Below are 22513 nucleotides of genomic sequence, written 5' to 3'. Positions count from 1 at the left end.
AATTACCTGGATGACGATAACGCAGCAGGCGCAATTACTACCTGACTAGTAACTTTATTGCATTCTTTGGTTGATTAAGACAACGCCGTGCCTTTAAGCCGCTCTCCGCCTCCTGTGGTTATGTGTAATAAGCTCCTGGACTGTTTTTGGAAGCCTGAAGATTCATTCTTCATCCAGATTGGTCGGCTGCGTGATCACGGAGACGCTGGAGCATAACCCTTTCCGCCTGCAGCAAAGAGTCTGGTCTCAAATTTTCTGTTTCATTTGATATTAATTAGAACCTTGATTGATTAATTAATTAATATTCATCACCGCGTCTGTCACAATCCCCGCCCACTCCTTCCGCTCAGGACACAGACAATACATAGCTTACACCTTTTCATGTACCTGCCCACAGGGGCGGACTAACCATTTGGGCATGAGGCCAGTGGGGGCCCGCAGCTTCATAGTCACTTACAGCACTCCTTAACCCTTCTTGCACCGTGCCCTTTATTTCCAGATGTACAGCAGACATCCGCTGCATCGGTTATAACTCCGATCCCAGACATTTAACCCATCAGATGCGGCAGTCATTATCAAATGCGCTATCCAAGTGATTAGACAGAGAGAAGGGCACACTCTTCACCCCATCGGAGCCCCTATGGCACAATTGCGGGTTGCCAATGCGTTACCATGGAAGCAGCCAGCATAACAAAGGCCCCCAGGTCTGACATAGCTATACACCTATATTAGATCCTTCCTGTGGAGCTTGGAGAGGCAGTCTACTGTATAGTACATAGAACTTTATTACACTTCTTCATTGCATATCGCTTTAATGTGGTCACCCAGAAGTGGTTACTAGGCAACCAGAGATTAATCTATCTATCTATCCATCCATCCATCTAATATCTATCTATCTATCTATCTATCTATCTATCTATCTATCTATCTATCTATCTATCTATCTATCTATCTATCTATCTATCTATCTATCTATCCCATATCTATCTATCTATCTATCTATCTATCTATCTATCTATCTATCTATCTATCTATCTATCTATCTATCTATCTATCTATCTATCTATCTATCTATCTATCTATCTATCTATCTATCTATCTATCTATCTATCTATCTGTCTGTCTGTCTGTCTGTCTATCTGTCTGTCTGTCTGTCTGTCTGTCTGTCTGTCTGTCTGTCTATCTATCTAGCGCACAAGAAAATGGTGACCGCACTCTGCGAACACTAATGCCACCTAAGCCACTAAATATAAATAAATATGCATTGCTGCTAAATCTACTTACAATAGGGAGGTTCTTAGCGCACATTTTGATCAAATTGTGTGAGCCCACCTGCCACGACAAGGCGACCTCTATGAGGTGGGAACCTACGCTGCACATAAGCCCAGAACTGGGACTAAGCCTACATATATCTGGGGATGGAACCAGCATTAAACTCATTAAAATCCCCCAGGGCAGAATGGGAGGAGGGCAAGAACAAAAATGGAGGCAGTCACTAACCCCACATATATGAATCACATAAACAACACAAAAGTTTGAACAACACATTCCAGCAAAATGAATCAAAACGTGTATACAGGTGCAAGATGCCTGTGACTGCAAATATACAGCACACAAAGTGCTATAGACGCAGGTACAATTACTGCAAGAGGGGGTGGCTGTCACTAGTACCGGGGTGCCCTCCGGTGCTAGTGACGCCCCCGGGCATTTGAGGGCCTGTGTCGCCGGACCCATACATGTTAGAGGCTCGACGGCGCGGGCCCCATAGTAGCGTTGCTACCGTTGTAGCAGCCATAACGGCTGCTAGCGGTGCCACCGGGCATATGGAGGGGGTGTGTCGGCACGTTCCCCCTCAGCCGCGGGCCCCGTAGCAGTCGATACGTCTGCTGCAGCGGTAGTTACGCCACTGGTTATGAGCTACATATCCTACCTGAGTATTTGCATTCATACATATGTATATGGATTTCTCACTAGTTCAGGTGAGAGGGCTGTGTTGCCTCACCTGTTATCTGTAGCCCGAGGCTGCGCCAGAGAAAGTACCCTCAGCATTGTAACCTAGATTAATAACACAGAAGTGATACTGGAGTACCTGTGAGGCATGTGTGTGTAGTGTATGTGTCATGTGTAGTGTGTGTGTCATGTGTGGTGTAGTATGTGTCATGTGCAGTGTATGTCTCGGGTGTGTGTAGTTTGTGTCATGTGTAGTGTGTGTGTATTATGTGTCATGTGTAGTATGTGGGTAGTGTGTCTCGGGTGTTTGTGTAGTGTGTGTCTCAGGTGTGTCTAGTGTGTGTAGTATGTATGTAGTGTGTGTCTCTGGTATGTGTAGTGTGTGTAGTTTGTATGTAGTGTGTGTCTCGGTATGTTTAGTGTGTCTCAGGTGTGTGTAGCGTGTATCTCAGGTGTGTGTAGTGCGTTTGTAGTGTGTGTTTCGGGTGTGTGTATTGTGTGTCTCAGGTGTGTGTAGTATGTACACTACCGTTCAAAAGTTTAGGGTCACTTAGAAATTTCCTTATTTTTGAAAGAAAAGCACAGTTTTTTTCAATGAAGATAACATTAAATTAATCAGAAATACACTCTATACATTGTTAATGTGCTTAATGACTGGTTTTTAAACGTCTGGTTTTTAATGCAATATCTACATAGGTGTATAGAGGCCCATTTCCAGCAACCATCACTCCAGTGTTCTAATGATACATTGTCTTTGCTAACTGTGTTAGAAGGCTAATGGATGATTAGAAAACACTTGAAACCCCTTGTGCAATTATGTTAGCACCGCTGTAAACAGTTTTGCTGTTTAGAGGAGCTATAAAACTGACCTTCCTTTGAGCTAGTTGAGAATCTGGAGCATTACATTTGTGGGTTCGATTAAACTCTCAAAATGGCTAGAAAAAGAGAGGTTTCATGTGAAACTCGACAGTCTATTCTTGTTCTTAGAAATGAAGGCTATTCCATGCGAGAAATTGCCAAGAAACTGAAGATTTCCTACAACGGTGTGTACTACTCCATTCAGAGGACAGCACAAACAGGCTCTAACCAGAGTAGAAAGAGAAGTGGGAGGCCCCGCTGCACAACTGAGCAACAAGACAAGTACATTAGAGTCTCTAGTTTGAGAAATAGACGCCTCACAGGTCCTCAACTGGCAGCTTCATTAAATAGTACCCGCAAAACGCCAGTGTCAACGTCTACAGTGAAGAGGCGACTGCGGGATGCTGGCCTTCAGGGCAGATTGGCAAAGAAAAAGCCATACCTGAGACTGGCTAATAAAAGGAAAAGATTAATATGGGCAAAAGCACACAGACATTGGACAGAGGAAGATTAGAAAAAAGTGTTATGGACAGACGAATGGAAGTTTGAGGTGTTTGGATCACACAGAAGAACATTTGTGAGAGGCAGAACAACTGAAAAGATGCTGGAAGAGTGCCTGACGCCATCTGTCAAGCATGGTGGAGGTAATGTGATGGTCTGGGGTTGCTTTGGTGCTGGTAAAGTGGGAGATTTGTACAAGGTAAAAGGGATTTTGAATAAGGAAGGCTATCACTCCATTTTGGAGTTGATTGGAGCCAATTTCATCCTACAACAGGACAATGACCCAAAGCCACATCCAAATGATGCAAGAACTATTTAGGGAAGAAGCCGGCAGCCGGTATTCTATCTGTAATGGAGTGGCCAGCGCAGTCACCAGATCTCAACCCCATAGAGATGTGGTGGGAGGAGCTTGACCGTATGGTACGCAAGAAGTGCCCATCAAGCCAATCCAACTTGTGGGAGGGGCTTCTGGAAGCATGGGGGGAAATGTCTCCCGATTACCTCAGCAAATTAACAGCTCGAATGCCAAAGGTCTGCAATGCTGGAATTGCTGCAAATGGAGAATTCCAAGACCAAAGCAAAGTCTGAAGGAGAAAATTATTATTTCTAACCTTGTCAATGTCTTGACTATATTTTCTAGTCATTTTGCAACTCATTTGATAAATATAAGTGGGAGTTTTCATGGAAAACACAAAATTGTCTGGGTGACCCCAAACTTTTGAACGGTAGTGTATGTAGTGTGTGTCTCAAGTGTGTGTAGTGTGTGTAGTATGTATGTAGTGTGTGTCTCATACAGGGTTAGCCTTTGGGCTGCACGACCTGTGCCATCGCACAGGGCGCATCACTACAGCAGGTGGAAGGGGGCATTATACTGTGTGTGGGCCACTAATGGGGGCATTATACTGTGGGGGGCATTATAGTTTTTTATGGGGCATTTTATTTATGTTGGGAATGGGGCGCCGAAAGAAGATTTTGTACATTGCGCCATCTATCCGAAGGCCGGCCCTGGTCTGTGTAGTGTGTATGTCTCAGGTGTGTGTAGTGTGTGCAGTATGTATATGGTGTGTGTCTTGGGTGTGTGTAGTATGTGAAGTGTGTGTCTCGAGTGCGTGAAGTGTGTGTCTCGGGTGTTTGTAGTGTGTATATTGTGTGTCTCAGGTGTGTGTAGTGTGTGTCTCAGGTGTGTGTAGTGTGTGTCTCAGGTGTGTGTGTAGTGTGTGTGTATATTATGCATCTCGGGTGTGTGTAGTGGGTGCAGTATGTATGTAGTGTGTGTCTCCGGTGTGTAGTGTGTGTCTCAGGTGTGTGTAGTGTGTGTAGTATGTATGTAGTGTGTCTTGTGTGTGTGTGTGTGTGTGTAGTGTGTGTCTTGTGTGTGTGTGTAGTGTGTGTATTGTGTGTCTCGGGTGTGTAGAGTATGTCACGAGTGTGTAGTGTGTGTCTCAGGTGTGTGTAGTATGTATGTGGTGCGTGTCTGGTGTGCGTAGTGTGTATGTGTGTGTGTGTGTGTGTGCGTGTGTATTGTGGGTCTCAGGTGTGTGTAGTGTGTGTCTCAGGTCAGGTGTGTGTAGTATGTATGTGGTGTGTGTCTCTGGTGTGCGTATGGTGTGTTTATGTGTGTGTGTGTGTGTGTATTGTGTGTCTTAGGTGTCTGTAGTGTGTGTCTCAGGTGTGTGTAGTATGTATGTGGTGTGTCTCAGGTGTGTGTATTGTGTGTCTCTAGTGACCATGTGTTCATAACCTTTCATGCAATATATGTAGCAGAGCTGAACTGTTTCTCTTATGCATCATGTTAACATCAGGCTGTACATTCGGTTAGTGGCGTAAAACACACAATCGGTATGTTAGGATCTTCCATTTTCTTGTCTAATTCCTTGCAATCGCATGTCCTTTACTCATGCAATTTCCTGCAACCCCCATAGGTTAACATGAGACGAGATTACGCACGAAATGGCACTGAGATCAGACGCGATCCCAAGTTGGGCAAAAGGGGAAGGGACAAATGATTACCTTGCAGCTGACCTGCAGACTTATTACGGGAATCCTTCCCACTTGAGTCTGAGAGTGATTCCAATAATGACATTTTATTAGAGAATTGCTTATAGTGCAATCCCCCGAAATAAAATATGAAAAATGTCTCCAAACCAGAGCTTTAAAAAAATGTTTTCCTTCTATCTGCAAATTTTGGGTATTTTTCTGTCGGAGCCGCGATGAACGAGCCCCTGTTCCTCCAAGCAGTTTCATTACATTCTCTCAATACATGGATGGAAAATGCGGCTGCTTAGCTATTATGCCATTATGTGTTTGCAGGGAAAGCAAATATCTGTCCTTGAACTCTCCAAGTAAAGCAGAGCTGTTTAAGTGCGTGTTTGTTTTCAATGTTACAATTCCTACAGGCAGTTCTGTTTAGGGCCATCCATGTAGCAGAGCTGAAATTGTCATTTAACGATTTCACTTATGCATCGTGGTAATACACAGCGGAGTCCCATTATTATGAGCAGCAGCAACTAATATCCAGAGTAACCGGCCGGCGTGTGCAGCTCGGACAGCAGTAGACGGGCGGGGGGTGACTCTATAAGGTGCTGGTCAGTTGTCTCCGGTATCTGGCGCCGTGCTGACGGCAGAGCATCCCACATTTGCCGGAGGGTCCGTGGGGGAGGAACAAGACAATGGAGGTCCCACAGATGCTCAATTCGGTTAGTCTGGAGAATTACGGGGTCAGGGAAGTACTTGGAAGTCTTGGTCCTGGTCTTCCAGCCACTGTCGGACATTTGTAGTCGTGTGAAATGTCGCATTGTCTCGCTGGAAGATTCCATCTGCCCCAGGGAAGACAATCATCATGTGTGGGAGGACGTGATCTGCAACGATGGATTAATACCCAAATCGGTTCAGAGCCGTCCACATGGCTGAGTGGCCCAGAGAATGCCATGAAAACATCCGTACACCCGACCATAACGCTGCCGCCACCGGCTCGTGTTCTTCCAGCAATGGCTGCCGGGTGTTTGTTCTCTGATGTTTCCCGCCTGACGCGCCAACGTCCATTCGTTCCATGAAGCAGAAAACGTGACACATCGGAGAAGGCGACCCTCTACCGATCATCGGCGGTCTAATTCCGATACTGCCGTGCAAAATGAAGCCTTTTTTTCTTCCGCAACTTTGTTACATAGGAGCGGTGACCGTCCGTCGGCTTCGGAGCCCCATACGCAGTCGGGTTCGCTGAACTGTTGTATTAGACCCCCGCCTGGTAGTCCACTGGTTGATATTCACAGTGAGCTGCTCCACTGTAGCGTGTTCGGTCCGCGTGCACCTTCGGAGCTGATGTTCACCTCTCACATCAATGACACGCGGTGCTCTGCAGCTTCCACCTCGGTTATTCCCGATGGCGCCATTTGTCCACTCACGATTCACTGTCAACACAGCAGCACGAGAAGAGTCCACAAGCTGCGATGTGTGAGAAATACCGACACCCTGGGCCCGAAAGCCAAAAATTATCCTTAATAGCAACTCTGATAAATCGCCCCTTTTACCCACGGTAACAACGAGTGATATGTGATCAGACAGCCGACCGCACACATTATATACCCACCAAGCCACGACACATCACGTCCTTCATGGGCTACGCGCTGCCGACGTGAGGAGGTGGTCGTAATAATGGGACACGACTGTGTATTAGGCACAAAATCGCAGTTAGTATATGATGTTTTGTTAATGTCCCGTGTAGTGCCGATTGATCCCCTACCATGAAAAACCCCATGAGATATCAGGGAAAAGCACGGCTAGCACGCGACCTGCAGAATGTTTGGTTGTACAACAGGCTTCATAAAAGGCGCGCTTCATTTCTGCTCTATATGAATACAAATACAAATACTGTCGATTTACTTGCAGTCCCAAGGCCCCATGCACACGAACGAAAATCCACGGGAGAATTGCGGCCCCATTAATTTCTATGGGGCCATGCACACGACCGTGGTTTTCACGGTCCGTGCATGGCACCGGACCGCAGAAAGAACGGGCTCATTGAAAATAATGGCCGCGGCCATGTTCACGGCCCGCGATTTGCAGGCGGCTCGAGGCTGTCACTCCGTGGCCGGCCGACCCAGAAATCACAGCCGTGCATGAGGCCTAAGTCAAACTATGATAAAATGATGAGTTGTTCCCATTTATGAAAAAAAATTCAAGAAACGCTACACATCAGCTCATATTCTGTATCACACCTGATAGGCTGAGGTTCATCATATAGCAGACAGTATCACACATGACAGGATTAGATACGTTGGCTCAGCAGACAGTATCTCACATAATAGAAAAAAGGTACTATGCACACCAGTAGGAGTTATCCAAAGGTTGATTTTAATAGTTTCGCCAGTATCAGTGCAACGTTTCGGTCATATCCTTGACCTTCATCAGGCACTATAAAATTCATGAATGAATATATTAGACTTGTAACATAACATGGTGTCAATGAACATATATAATCATACATGGAGCTTCGCTAGAAGCAACATGCGATATTAATCACTATGAGTGGTACAAACAGATCTAATCGTCGCAACATGCATAACATCGGAACAATATATATAAAGTATATGTCAGATAATATTCCGTTCGAGCTCATAAGCAGGTAGCAATAGTTCCTAATGAGAATGGGTTTTATCTACTGCTAATTGTAAAGGAAACAAGTGGTGGATTTTGCATTCAAGAACGTGGAATAAATGGAGCAGTTTAATTTATTCATAAATTTTATAGTGCCCGATGAAGGTCAAGGATATGACCGAAACGTTGCACTGATACTGGTGAAACTATTAAAATCAACCTCTGGATAACTACTACTGGTGTGCATAGTACCTTTACTCATATTGTACGAGTTGGGCCCCTACGCATGCACCCATACGAAAACCTAGTGCGGTCTGAACACTCTCAAATCACATAATAGTCATAGATACATGGGCTCAGGAGGCAGTATCACACATGATAGTATTAGATACGCTGGCTCCGTAGAGAATATTACACAAGATAGGCTTAGATACAGCAGACTGTATCACATATGATAGACTGAGATACACCAACTCAGCAGCACGGTATCACACATGGTATAGGCTTAGATATACCAGCTCGGCAGAGAGGATCGCATGAGGTAGATCTATATAGACCAGCTCAGTAGACAGTGTCAGACATGATAGGCTTAGATACACCCACTAGCGTAGCTATAGGGGTTGCAGTTGCGACTGGAGCCCCCCACAGGGCCCCCGTTGCCACACAGCGCGCTAGTGATTTAATTCTCTCTGTGCCGTGACACTCAGTGTACCATGTGACCGTGACGTCACGTGCGGGGGGCGATCCAGCCATTGTGGAAGAGGCGGTGAGTAAGATCCTGGTGAGCTGCAGAGGGTATGTAAATGTGTTGTATTGTGCGGTCTGTGTTTGCGTTGAAGAGAGGAGCCTTTAAATTACAGCCCCCCCTCTCCAACGCAAACACAGACAGCACATATTATAAACTGGGGGTCGCGACTCCACATGGAATCGTGTGAAGACCTCCGGGGGGTCGCGAGCCACACACGAGGTCCCGGTTCCAACTGCATCTGCGTCCTTAGGATGCAGATACACTTGAATTCAATGCTGGAGCAAGGAGCTGACGGCTCCTTGCTCCAGCATTCACTGTGTCGCAAGCGGCTCGGCGCAGGCAAGCGCTATGTAGTGACGTTATCGCGCCTGTCTGCGCCGAGTCACTCAGCACAGTGCAGAGGAGAAGAAGGATCCTCACCCGTCGTGGGAACGGGGATAGGTAAGTAAATATGTTATTATTTTTCTATAAGGCACATATGGGGGGCATTATACTGGGTATGGGAGGGGGGCTTATATGGTGGCTGCTGAGGGAGCATTATACTGTATGGGGGCATTATACTGTATGGGGGCATTATATTGTATGGGGGGCATTATACTGTATGGGGGCATTATACTGTATGGAGGGCATTATACTGTATGGGGCATCTATGAGTGGCAATATACTGTGGGGACAGCTATGGGGGGCATTATACTGTGGGGGCAGCATTGAGGGGCATTAAACTGTGTGGGGGCAGCTATGGGGAACATTATACTGTGGGGGCAGCTACAGGGAGCATTGTACAGTGGACAGTATCACACATGATAGGTTTAGATACACCAACTCAGTAGACAGTATTATACATGATAGGCTTAGATACAGCAGCTCAGCAGACTGTATCACATAGAATAGACTTAGATACGCCAGGTCAGCAAACAGTATCACCCATAATGGGTTAAGATATGTTAGAACATCAGACAGTATCACACATGTCAGGCTGAGATACACCTACATCACACAACACTATGTGGAATTTGTACTAAATCTGGCAAACTTTGAGTTAAACAATCAGACAACCGCTCTTCATATTAACGACATAGAAAGAATGAGAAAGAAAATACACGAAACGGTGAGACGAGAACAAAATGAGACGGTGAAATGAGAACAAAAAAGATCTGTGAACTTTGCTAAAAGCCTTGTATTATACCCTCCGTATCGAGAGGCATCCGGGCCTGCAGTGCCAGCGCGCCGTTGCTATGGCGACAAGGCCTTGTCAACAGATGAGAAAGTGCTTTTGTCAGGGATGGGCCCAAAAAAGTAAAAAGCTATTTGGACTCCGGCACCACAATCGTCTTAAATCAATAGCGCACACATAATACACTCTCAGCTTTTTCATAAATCTTCATTTCTTCTCCCCCCGCTCTTTCATTTCCTGGCTGTTGACAGAGCTGCTGAACTTTATCACCTGTAAATTTCCTGCAGCTCTTCTCCATTCTTATCCCCTCCGTATCTACAACACCACGACGCGCCGGCTGAGAGGACCTGCTGCCGCCTCACGAGGACCCTCATGCAGAGAGAGAGGCCCGGCCCGTTTCGCGGAGGTTTCTTGACCTCAGAAGAATTCGACAACTATTTTATTAAAAGATGCGGTTGGCGAAAATAAATGTGAACGATGTTTAGAATCGTGGCTTTATGGTCGTATATAGGCCTCGAAGGAGCAAGACTATGAGAAATGTCTAACGGAAATACTGCTCATATCAACCATTCACAAAATAGCTTTCATTTTATTACAGTGCTCTTGAAAATGAAAGCTGTGCTGTGATTGGTTGATATGGGCAACAAAGACAGTTGTTCTGTTAGATATGTCCCAAATCTCCCTCATAGAGAGACTCCATCAAGAACATTGCCGGCAGAGACCCCCTCATAAACAGTGCCGGCAGAGACCCCCCTCATAAACAGTGCCGGCAGAGACCCCCTCATAAACAGTGCCGGAAGAGACCCCCCTCATAAACAGTGCCGGCAGAGACCCCCTCATAAACAGTGCCGGCAGAGACCCCCTCATAAACAGTGCCGGCAGAGACCCCCTCATAAACAGTGCCGGCAGAGACCCCCCTTATAAACAGTGCCGGCAGAGACCCCCCTCATAAACAGTGCCGGAAGAGACCCCCCTCATAAACAGTGCCGACAGAGACCCCCCTCATAAACAGTGCCGACAGAGACCCCCTCATAAACAGTGCCGGCAGAGACCCCCCTCATAAACAGTGCCGGCAGAGACCCCCCTCATAAACAGTGCCAGCATTGTTGATCGGCGCTTGTTTGCTCGTGTCACACGGAGCTATGGATGTGGACGAGCAGTCGTTACTCCGATCGCTCATCCCCATACATTATTATCATGTCGGCAGTGCGTCTCGCTGTTTACACACCAAGATGCGCTGCCGACAACGATAATATTTTAATTTTTTAAAACTATATGATCAGCGGATGATCGAGTGTTTTCTCGTTCATCTGCTGATCGCTGCGCTGTTTACACAGGGCAATAATTGGGAACGTGCGTTATATGAACTGACTATCTGCCCGATAATCGCCCAGTGTAAAATCTCTTTACTAAAACTCTTTACAGTGACAAACACAGACACAGCTCTGCTAAGTCTGCACTTTGCTAAACAAAGTAGTATATGTCTTACAAAGTGCGAAATGGGTAACACCTGATAAAGGCATGACATGGATCAAGGTCGGTGGAGGTCCCTGGGCAAAAAATATGGTGGTGGCCCTCTCCCCAGTAACAGTGTCATATAATGCGTGGCTAAGTTGAGATGTCCATCCCCATTGATGGCAGATCCACAAATGTCGACAGGATCTTGAATTATCCCCAAATGTGGGTAATATGGCAGAGTTGAGACAGTCTACCCATCATTATAGATCATTGTGTTGGTCAGTCTCTAAGAAGGGATCTCCACTGGTAACTGGCAAGGGTGCTCCAGGAACCAAAGGTGGCGCTTGGCCACCATGAGGACCCTTTGGGAGCTAGTAGGTACGGAGTGAGAAGTGAGGGACAGGTTACCTTCCTGGTATCCATATTTTGTGAGGTAGTGGGTGGTTCGACGGTGACCCACAGAGGCATGGAAGATTGGCTGTGATTCGAACAACTAGGGCAACTGACAGACCATCTCATAAGGACTCCCATTGATAGTCGCACATATTGATCCCTGGCGGCTGGCGTGAATAAAGATCCGTCTTGGGTTAAGGCCATTCTTCGTCTGTTACACAGCCATGACTCCATTCTTTATACCAAACTTCATACCTACCAACCGTCCCAAGAGCACGTACCTCAAGGAGAGCAGTGCTTATGCAAATAAGCCCAAAAATGGGTGTTTCTTGGAGGTTTTATGGGCTTTCCCATGCGGATCGAGGGTGGGGCATATAATGGGGATTCAAATTTTGGGAGGTTTGGTTATAGAATGATCTCCTATGAAATATCTCATCATTTAAACCCATACAAAGCGATCAGTTAAATTTTTTTATTATAGCCCCTTGTATCTGCAGCAGAGCCAGACGATAACATCAAACCGCATAACCAGTCAATAACACCTTTCCCTCTAAATAAAGATATTCTTGTTTTTCCATCTCTCGCAGCATTTGATGTGTATTTGTAACAAAGAATTTTCCTAGCAGGAGAATCTAATTCCCATTCTAGATTAATACTTTATCACCACCGGGACACAGATTGGCAGCAGAGAAAGCACAAAGAGGTTCATTACATTCCGGGCATGGGTTCGAGTGTAATACACATTGGACATGTTGTGATGTCTCCAGCCCTTTCTTTGTAGACTCTATTAAGTGCCCTGTGGTGGCTACGCTGTAACTAGACTGGCACTCTGGGGAGGAACCCATAACCACTTGATGCCAGGTCGTTCAAGTGGTACATGTGCAAAAAATATGCGATTATCCCGGATTAATACGTGAAACGGACCCTTATTTTTGTTCCCATGTGGATATTATTCATGGTCTTCACACAACAGGAAAAATCAATCTGCCCATCTATATGACTATTTCAATGAGTTCTGCTAGTTATACAGTCATTTTGCTCTTCCCTCGTCAGCCCCAAGGACCCCAGTTGTCAGAAATCAGCTAGAAAACTTTATATTCAGAAAATTGTAGAGTGCAAAGAAAAATCCCACCCCCCCCCCTCTCCCACCAGGAGGACGAAAAATTGACAAGAAATGTCAAGTACCATAAGTTGTGTCAGGGTCTGGTAACCTGGAAGATGTGTTATTGCTATTATTTATTTAAACTTAAAAAAATTGCAGACTGATATAAAGTAACACCTGTAAAAAGTGGCAAAAATAAGGCTACGCAGGGAGGATTATAGCATGGGCAAGAGGGGTAAATGCTCAGGGGTCTCTATCACCTCATCTCCACCGCACCGCACTTCATAGTAAACTTTACAGTGCCTTGTGTAAAGATGACACATTCCAAAATTTTAGCACAATCTATGTAAAGAGACAACGCACAAGTAGGGAATACCGGGAGATTTAAAGGGTTCCATGAAGAAAAAATAAATTTGCCAGTCTGAAGCCAGCAGAATTATGAATGTAGCTCTGGAGTATAATACAGGTTGTAACTCAGGATCAATACAGGATAAGTAATGTAATGTATGTACACAGTGACTCCACCAGCAGAATAGTGAGTGCAGCTCTGGAGTATAATACAGGTTGTAACTCAGGATCAATACAGGATAAGTAATGTAATGTATGTACACAGTGACTCCACCAGCAGAATAGTGAGTGCAGCTCTGGAGTATAATACAGGTTGTAACTCAGGATCAATACAGGATAAGTAATGTAATGTATGTACACAGTGACCCCACCAGCAGAATAGTCAGTGCAGCTCTGGAGTGGGTGGAGTAGGACGTGTGGAGAGAGCTGCTGAGACTTCCGTGCAGGCCTTGGATCCAGGGACTTTCCTTATCCTATCTGCCCAGGCCTCATACCATCTGCCTGGGCTTGGAAAGTACCCTGAGGGGGGTTCCATCCTAGGATGGAGCCTCAGACCTCTACCTCCCGGAGCATGCCAGCGGGGGGGTAGAGGGTCATCCCAGCTGGCTGGGAATATGCAAACGGTCGCGGGGGTGAGGAGATCATCTCGGGGCAAGGCTGTCCTGGCTCCCCCCGTGGCTGGAACCCTGGATAAGGGTATGGAGACGCGGTCCGGCATGGTGATAGAGGTGTTGTCGTCTGGAGAAGGACCAGCACTGTCCGGACATTTGGATGACGGTCGTGTGGAGGAATGGGGACAGCTGAGGACCGGAGAGACGGTGGAGAACTTCAGCTCCCGTCTGGCTATGCGGTTGGAGGAGTATCGGGACCTCAGGAAGTCGCTGCAACGGCTCCGTGCGGACTTGGCGGTCGCCAGAGGAAGGGCTGCAAAAGCCACAGGAGGTAAGAGGTCCCGATACCGTTTAAATGTGAAATCCTTGTTGGAGGAAATAAAAGAAGTGGAAGAGAGACGTGAGGAGATTTTAGCAGGCGGAGGGGTGTTTGGAGAAAAGTTAAAAAACGAAGAGAGGTTTGCCGAGATGGCAGCACCTATAAAAATAGAAACTATGGAGGAAGACAGCAGAGCCCCAGACACAGCAAAGGAAAATGTGGTGGAGGCAATGGAGCATGAAAATGCAAAGTCCAGAGAAGGCACAGATTCTGAGGCACCCAGGAGCAGTGAGGAGGAGGAGGGTGGACTCACAGCTGGGAATAATCAGGAGTGTTTTGAAACTGACAGTGAGCGGCCTCCAGGATTACTCACTCAGATCCGTAATGTGGAGTCGCCGGTATCCTTCCAGGGATTCTGTTTTGGTGCGGAGTTACCCGCAGAGGAGGAAAAGGAAAAGAAAAAAAAATTTAAGAAGAAAAAAAAGGAAAAGGAAAAAAAATCTGATAAAGGTTCATTTAAACTTGTGTATACAGCAAGATCCTTCCTGTGCTCTGAGCCAGATGAAAGTCAGGATCAGGGCGCAGGTCCCGCAAGACCCCCAGCTCAAGCCTCTGCAGTGGGGCTGGAGCGGGAATGCGGGGAGAGTGTTACGGGTCCGGCATTAGAACACGTGGTGGTCAAAATGGCGCCGGACGCCAACCCCTGCAAAGGGGGCGGTACTGGTGGCCTGGTGACACCAGGGGGTGTGTCCCCGTGTCCGGTGAATGGCGAGCCCGGGAAACTGGTCTTTGATGCGAGTCAGGGGTCGGGAGAACGGGTAAACCAGAAACCGGATGTGGTGTCTGAAAGCCGGAAGTCTGTCGGTGTCGCAGTAAAGCCGTCATACGTTCCGGACAAGGGCGGTCACAGAGGGGGCTCCGGCTCTGTTGGCCACTCCTCTGTGGGAGGGGGGAGTGGTCCGGCGCCGGAGGCGGCTCCAGTGACGTTAGTGGCTCCTTCGTCCGCATCGCTGAAAAGTGGTGTAGGCGAGAAGGGGGCTGCTGGCGTCGGGGGCGACGGTGGCCCCTTTCCCAAAAATGTTTCGCGCATAGAACAGATGGAGGTTAATGAGGCGGAGGGCACAGCGGGGACATCGCTTATAACATCTGGTGGCGTCCCTGCAAAGGTGCCTGATGATGCGGAGACTGAAGCAGTGTCTACCCACACAAAATGTACAGAAAAAATACATAACATAGGACCAGGCCTGACCAGAAGCATGACTGCAGGGGGACCTGGTGGGTTAAATGAAAAAGTTGCAGCTGTGGATGTGGAAACTGCTGGGGGTATGCAGGTGTCTGTAAATAAAGTTGCTGGAGTGTCTGCTGGTAATGGGGTGTTGAGTGCTGTGTCTGTGGGTGGTGGGGATGGGGTATCAACCAGGGGCAATGGGCCTGGCGCTCCTCTTGCTGTGACATCCGGCAGGTCTTATGCTGGTGTGGCAGCGGGGGGACAGCGGGCCCACCCATCTTCATCCTCAAGGTCCGGGGACGGTAACTTGCAACAACGTCTCTTGGACGCTTTAAGAGAGGGAAAGCAAACCCTAACCATAGGGGGAGTGCAGAAGGACCTGTCTTTCTGGATAGACAGATATGGTCTAAATGCCTTCCGAGAGCAACGAGGAGATCAGTGGTCGCTCCCAACAGCCGGGCAGGCTGTAGCCAGGAGGAATGTGGTCCGTCTCCGGTGGCGTGGCAATGATGCGTGCCCTCCCAGAAAGAGGGTGGTGGAGCTGCTGCTGGGGATGGGCTTCAAGGCGAGTGACATCTTTGCCTTGATACATCCTCATGGCTCGGTCGAGTTTGACATCAGCTTTGTTCACCTAGGGGGCCTTGAGGTCTTCTGGGGGAACTACGAGCTGATGAAGGACGAGCCTGGCTGGCGAGACTTTGCTGCACAAGCAATTTCTCGCCAAAGTGGTCCCAAGAGAGTGACCGTTCTTACCCGTAACGAGTCACTCTCTTGTATTGATATCATGACCTGGTTGGGAAGGTACGGAGAGGTAGTAGAGATGCCACGGAAGAACATGGATGAGTTTGGCATCTGGTCAGGGGCCTGGACGTTCATGGTTAAACTAAAGCGTCTGGGACAGACGGTGTCCCACATACCATCGTCTGCTTTCCTGGGAAGAGATCGGATCCTTGTCTTCTACCAGGGGCAGCCGAAGTTGTGTCACCGGTGTGGCGACCCCTCACATTTGAGTGCAGGCTGCAAGGTGCAGAAGTGTGCTCATTGTGGGGGGATTGGTCATCTAGCCGCATCGTGTGACCGTATTCGCTGCAACTTGTGTGGTGACTTAGGTCACCCGTTCAGTCGGTGTCCTCGCTCTGTTGTCAATGCCTGTTCCAAACCTGCGGAGGATGAAAGGAGGGAGGCCTCCGTGGGTGAGGGTGCGGGCAGGGACGATGGGGCACAGGGGCAAGGGAAGAATGCAAAGAAGGGTCCCCCTTCTCGCCAGAGAAGGGCGGAGAAGCGAAGGAAGGAGAGGATTTGGAGGGCGCTCCAGGAAACTGGGACGACCTCTGATTCGGATCTGGATGCCACCCCTGAAGCTGATGCCCCTGGGGAGGCCGAATTGAACGGGGAGATGAGGAGGATCCAAAGGGAGCAGAGGGCTGAGGACTCTCAGTCCTCCCACTATGAAAGTGTGGGAGAGGAAGAGAGGACTCAGCCTACAGCAAAAGGGACACCGGGCAAAACCCAAGGGCCAAATACATCTGGCCCCGCCCTGGCCCAGGAAGGTAAATCCTGTACCCCCCTGGTGCGCTCTACTGATCGATACCATGCTCTCGTGGACATTCCAGCCTCTCATACTAAGAGGGAGGGCATGGTAGGGCACCCTAGAGTCGTTGAGCCTCCCCTGCTGCAGGGGCCGTTGCCCCCAGAGGGGGAGGTTGACCCGGAACTTGGGGATGAAGATGGGAATAGGGTGGTGAGTATGGACTCCTCAGTTTGCAAGAAGCGAGGCAAAGAAGGGGGGTCCTCATCAGATAGAGGGGGGGGGTGGGAAGAAGAAAGCCGTCTAACTCAAACATCCATGATGGCGGCACCCACTCCGTTGATGCTGGCATCAATTAACGTTGCCAGCATTAAGTCAGATAGGGCGAGATTTGCAGCCTTTGATTTTCTTGGCCGAGTTGAAGCCGTCATTTTGTTTTTGCAGGAGACCAGGCTGTCACTTTTGGCAGACGTCGTTAAATCTAGGAGGGAGTGGCGACGCGGGCCCTCCTACTGGTCTCTTGCGGCTGAGCCCTATAGCGGAGTGGCGGTCCTTTTCACCGCACCGGTAACATGCCGACGGATGATTGAGTTAGAAATGGGGAGGTGCTTGATCTTAGATGTCCTCATGAGGGGACAGGAATTAAGACTAATCAATATATACGGACCCCAGAGCAAATGGGACCGTAAAATCTCTTCATGAGGATTAAGCCTTTCCTTTTTTCAGGTCGACAAGTTATCTTTGGAGGGGACTTCAATACTGTCGTGAGGCCCCGAGATAGAGGAGGTTCCGGAGATAAAAAATTGACCTATGATAGTGTAGCATTAAAAAATATAGTTAGCGATGCTCGCCTGGTGGATATCCACATCAGGCATACCCCAGGCCACTCGGGTTTCACCTATCGTAGAGGTAGTTGTAGGTCTAGGATAGACAGGTTTTTTTTGAAGGAGGAAGCCATCTCTTCACCAGTGTCCGTTGTTGAGGTGGAGTTCTCCGATCACTGTATGATTATTTTCTCTTTGAACATTGCAGAGTCCCTCCAGATGGGAAGAGGTATATGGAGGCTGAATTCTACTCCCTTGGAAGAAGCGGAGATAAGACAGGCCTTTGAGGATTTTCTTCAGAGCCAGGTACCTTTGTTGGATCTCAGTGGTACTAAGTCTGAGTGGTGGGAGTTGTTTAAAGTCCGGGTGGCAGGATTTTTCCGCAGGCTCTCAAGCCTCAGGTCCATGAGTAGGTACCGCCTATATCAGGAACTGAGGGGGAAACTCGAACATCTGGTCTCAACCGGGGGTAGTGGGGAGGAGATCTCCGTGGTGAAAGCTTTGCTCAGGAGGTGTCAGTATGATAGGCACACATCTTTAGTTCTTGAGAGGGATTTCGGGAAGTACCGCTCGCCCGACCCCTACAGGAACTGTAAGATGTCAGTGAGTCGTAAGGTTGTGACAGGACTGATTGATAGTACAGGATCTCTGAAGAGATCCAAATCAGGGATCTTGGAGGTCGTCAGATCCTTCTACTCGCACCTCTTGGGGAAGCAAGATCCAAACCGAGACGAGATGTCGGCTTTCCTGGCTGAAACCATCCCTGAGCCAGGGGTAGACCCCTCTCTCGGTGTTTTGATAGACTCGATCAAGGAAGAGGAAGTGGGATTGGCGATTGATGGGCTTGCCCTCAAAAAATCGCCAGTGCCGGATGGCTTAACATCCGAGTTTTATAAGACTTTTAAAGGAACCCTAGTTCCCCTCTTGACTGAGGTGTTTAATGAGTGCCTTTCCTCGGGTACTTTGCCAATGTCAATGAGGAGGTCGGCCTTGATCGTTTTATCGAAGGGTAAAGACTCGACCCGTATTGAGAATTGGCGTCCCATAGCGCTGCTCAATACGGACAGAAAGGTTCTCGCAAAGGTGCTGTTTAATCGGCTGGTGAAGTTTGCATCCCGGCTCCTTTCGCCGGTCCAGCATTGCTCTGTTCCAGGCCGCAGCACATTTAGTGCTGTCCTCAGTGTCAGAGAGGCAGTGGAGCAGGGAAATTCTGGTCGGTGGGAGGGGTACATCCTGTCCTTGGACCAGGCCAAGGCTTTTGACCGGGTGGACCACGAGTACCTCTGGTCGGTCCTTCTGAGGTACGGCCTACCGGGGGGGTTTGTCAATTGGCTACAGACCTTATACACTGGGGCTGAGACTTTTGCGCTGGTGAACGGTTGGGTTGGAACCCCCTTTGAGGTTGGGTCTGGTGTCCGCCAGGGTTGTCCCTTGAGCCCTTTGCTATATGCGTTCGCAATTGATCCTTTTCTTAAAAGGATCGATCGTGGGCCATTGGCGGGAGTCGGGGCCGGCCTGGAGGGGCCGGAGGCCACTCAGAGGGTGGTTGCGTACGCAGACGACGTCTCCATTTTTGTCTCCTCGAGAGGGGAGGCAGAGTGGGTGATGTCGGAAGTGGAGCGTTACTCATTGGCATCTGGGTCCAAGATCAACCGGGATAAGTGCAAAAGTCTCTGGCTGGGAGGAGGAGATCCTGGTTTTGATCTCCCGGACACCCTTCCAGAGCCTCAGGGGTCTGCTAAGATCTTAGGAGTCGAATTTGGCCCGGGTGATTACCCCAAGAAGAACTGGGAGGATAGGCTGAATCTAGTTGCCCAGAAGGTCGACCAATGGAAGGGTTGGTCCTTAACCCTGAGGGAAAGGGTTCACTTGGCCAAGGCCTACCTGGTGCCCATGTTGCTTTACCTGGGCAGTGTGTGCATCTTGCCAGAACCTCTCTGGACTCGGGTCTATAGCCTGTTCTTCCAGCTGTTATGGGGGAACAGGCTCAACCTAATCAAGAGGGAGGTTACTTACCTACCAAGGACACTAGGCGGGTTAGGTATGGTTAACCCGGTGGTGTTCCTAGTGAACACCTTTGTTAAGATCAACCTGGCAAACCTCTGGCAAGAGAGGGCTCCTTGGTGGATATCCTCCTGCAGGGGGTGGTTTCGGCCTTTCTTCCAGGAATGGGAGAGAGGAGGGCAAGTGAAAGACCTGCGTACACCTCACGGACATCTCCCGGCTTATGCCACCCTGGCGCTGAAGATTGTTCGCCGGTGGGGTCTGGAGGTGTGGGAGATCAGGACCATGTCGAGAAAATTTCTTGACAGGAGGGTCCTGATGACCCACTTCCAGAAGCCCCTGGCGCTCAAAGACTGCCCAAGTAGTGACCTCGGGGTGGGATTAAAACTTTTAAATTCAGCGAGGATTCCCCAGAAGTTTTGGGATCTGGCATGGCGTTGCTTCCATGGGAGACTGTATGTGAGGGGCAATCTAAAGTGCAGAAGCTCTGATGATCGGGATTGCCCCCGGGAGGAGTGCGGCGGAGTGCTGGAAAGCATGGAGCATTTCCTGCTTCATTGCCCTTTCAATACAGAGGTATACAAAAGGGTGGGAGCCTCCATTGGTTGGCCAGGCCTAACCAGCCTCTCCTATGCTGGGTGGGCCTATGGAGTGTTCGGAGACCTCGGTGGTAGGGACCATTGCACCTTGTTTCTAGTCAGTATAGTGGTCAGGCACTTTATGTGGAATGCACGATGTCTAGTTTCTACCCAGAAGAAAATCCTCCTAGTGGATGAGGTTGTTAGCAATATCATGGGTGACCTGGTGAAGGTGCATTCTTTGGAGGTTGGCAGATTGGGAGCATCCAAAGCCTCTCGTCTTTGGAGGGGCTTTTCCTTTTGGGTGCCTTAATGTGTCTGCCTTCATGAGGGAGGGGGGGGGGGTCGTCACCGGTGCTCAACTGGAGGTGGGGGTCTGCGTTCCGCTGAGGCACCAAAAAAAATATAGCGATAGGGCTCGGAATAAGGAAAAGGTGAGGGTCAGCATAGGGTCAGCTTTCAATAGGGTCAAGAAAGGGCTAGTAATAGGGTAAGGAGATAGGGCAAGCGATAGAGAGGGTGCAGTGGTGGACGTGGTACCTTGGCCTCTGGGGGGGTGCTGGGGGGGGCTTTCCCTTCTCTCTATCTGGTGATGGGCTAGGTAAGCACTGGAAGATTTTTGTTTTGTTTAGGATTGAAATGGCAGGAAAAAGGTTTACAAGCGACCGAACTTGGTGCTTTCGGGTACGGTGTATTTTGTATATGGTTTGGTATTTGGACAAGTTGGTGATGTGTATTGTATTGTATTGTAAAAATGTTGTTAGAATAGGGATAGACTTAAGGGGGTTAATAGATAGGTTGGGAGGGGTCGAGGGGGGGGGGGTTTGCCTGACCCAGCCCCGGACTATGCGGACATGGGAGGACATGGGGCGGGGGGCTGGGCTGGGGTGTTGGGTGTGGTGGTGGGGGCCAGCATCTGGACTATGCGGACGTGAGAGGACATGAGGCGAGATGCTGGCTGGGGTGGTGGAGATTAGGTAAGAAGGGTAAGGTTAAGGAAAGTCAGGATGTGTATAGTGTGATTAAAAAAAAAAAAAAAAAAAAAATTGGGATTAGTATTATTATATTTTGGATTGTTTTTGTTATTATTATTATTATTATTATTATTATTATTATTATTTTATTTGTTATTATTATGTTGTTTGATTATTATTATCATCATTATTATGTTGTTTCTTTAGGCCCTTGGTTGACGCGGGTCGGGGGATTTTCTGTTAGTACTTTGGATTACGTTTATATGATGTTTGTATATATTCTAGTTATTGTTTAGTTTCGGACGAAGTGTAGATGTAAGTATATAAGAGTGGGGTGTATGTGGCCGGGTCTGGTATAGTTTTCTCTTCTCATATACAGAGATGTATATAAGAAAATTTGTTTATAAGAATTTGGTTGTGACTTTTTGGTTATATGGAATTAGTTATGTATTTGTTTTTCAGTTTATGTTTTGTAAATTTATATAAAATAAAGAGATACAGGATGTAACACAGGATTAGTACAGGATAAGTAATGTAATGTATGTACGTACGTACGTACGTACGCAGTGACTCCACCAGCAGAATAGTGAGTGCAGCCCCGGAGTATAATACAGGAAGTAACTCAAGATCAGCACATAATAAGTAATGTATGTACACAGCGACTACACCAGCAGAATAGTGAGTGCAGATCTGGAGTATAATACAGGATGTAACTCAGGATCAGTAGAGGATAAGTAATGTAATGTATGTATACAGTGACTGCATCAGCAGAATAGTGAGTGCAGCTCTGGAGTATATTATAGGCTGTAACTCAGGATCAGTACAGGATAAGTAATGTAATGTATGTACACAGTGACTCCACCAGCAGAACTGTGAGTGCAGCTCTGGAGTATAATACAGAATATAACTCAGGATCAGTAGAGGATAAGTAATGTAATGTATGTACACAGTGACTGCATCAGCAGAATAGTGAGTGCAGCTCTGGAGTATATTATAGGCTGTAACTCAGGATCAGTAGAGGATAAGTAATGTAATGTATGTGCACAGTGACTCCACCAGCAGAATAGTGAGTATAGCTCTTGAGTATAATACAGGATGTCACTCAGGATCAATACAGGATAAGTAATGTAATGTATGTACACAGTGACTCCACCAGCAGAATAGTGAGTGCAGCTCTGGAGTATAATACAGGATGTCACTCAGGATCAATACAGGATAAGTAATGTAATGTATGTGCACAGTGACTCCACCAGCAGAATAGTGAGTGCAGCTCTGGAGTATAATACAGGATGTAACTCAGGATCAGTACAGGATATGTGATG

General features: G+C 47.9%; 1 long non-coding RNA gene across 3 annotated transcripts in view; it reads right to left on the bottom strand.

The window, feature by feature from the left end:
* The window catches only part of LOC142657398 (uncharacterized), a 34141-nt gene extending 23776 nt beyond the window's left edge, over window positions 1-10365 (bottom strand). Inside the window, exon 1 of one of the 3 annotated variants that reach the window (XR_012849921.1) lies at window positions 9837-10365. This is a non-coding gene — a long non-coding RNA (uncharacterized LOC142657398). Of the gene's footprint in view, window positions 1-6; window positions 219-9836 lie in introns of those variants that run through there. The other 2 variants (XR_012849920.1, XR_012849922.1) reach the window with 2 other exon arrangements.
* Between the last annotated feature and the right edge of the window lie 12148 nt (window positions 10366-22513).

Source organism: Rhinoderma darwinii, chromosome 7 (genome assembly GCF_050947455.1).
Source record: "Rhinoderma darwinii isolate aRhiDar2 chromosome 7, aRhiDar2.hap1, whole genome shotgun sequence".
In the NCBI taxonomy this organism is placed as follows: domain Eukaryota; kingdom Metazoa; phylum Chordata; class Amphibia; order Anura; family Rhinodermatidae; genus Rhinoderma; species Rhinoderma darwinii.
The sequence above is the reverse complement of the archived record's forward strand: the minus strand, read 5'-3'. Positions and strand labels throughout refer to the sequence as shown.